Here is an 869-nt window from a genome sequence, read left to right as displayed (position 1 = left end):
GTCTTATAAATTAGTAGTTTGTTTTCTAGTGAGAGATGAGAGGTCCGGCTGAGCAGTCGGTATAGTTGGCTGAATCATCCGTTGAGTTCTTGTCTTTTAAGTCTTGTATGTTGGTTCCAGGTGAGTCTTTTGTCTAAAATGAATCCAAGGTACCGCACTGTGTCGGATCTGGGAAGAGGTATATTATTAAGAGTAACAGGTGGACAGAAGCGGCCGCAGAGAGTGAAAGTCACATGGGTGCATTTCATTCATTGACTTTTATCCACCATTGGTTGCACCATTGCTCAATCCGGGTGAGATGTGTTTTGAGATTGGATGAGGCTGTTTCAGGATCGGGATGGGAGGATATGACGGCTGTATCATCAGGAAATGTTGCCAGGAACGTGTCTGAAGTGATGGGAATGTCAGCAGTGAAGAGGATGTAGAGGACAGGACCCAGGACACTGCCTTGGGGGAACTCCTGCCTCGATGGGGTAGATATGATAAATAAATAGAAATCATCTTTAACAAAAAAAAAACTATACACTACGACCCTGGAAGGATCAGCAATCCAGTACATTGTAAGTGATTGATATTTTTTGAACAACCGTAATGCAAGGAGTTGTCCATGATCAACCGTTATGCAAGTTGATTTGTCAATGATCACACTCAGCTAACTTTTTTTTTCTCAATTAAGGATACACAGTTTATTGAGGCTGGACGTAATCCAGGAGGGTTCCAGAACCTTCATGTTTGACTCATGTCTAAAGCAACAGTACAATTAGTTATCTGCTACAGGTGGATTCGAACCCAGGTCTACGAGACAGAAACATGACGCCTTATTAACTGAGCTACTACGCTCTTATTGATTGTTTTCGAGTGGTTTATAT

This window comes from Halyomorpha halys, unplaced genomic scaffold (genome assembly GCF_000696795.3).
Source record: "Halyomorpha halys isolate HHAL.00 unplaced genomic scaffold, Hhal_1.1 Scaffold200.1, whole genome shotgun sequence".
Taxonomy (NCBI): domain Eukaryota; kingdom Metazoa; phylum Arthropoda; class Insecta; order Hemiptera; family Pentatomidae; genus Halyomorpha; species Halyomorpha halys.
This window is presented reverse-complemented; position numbering follows the sequence as displayed.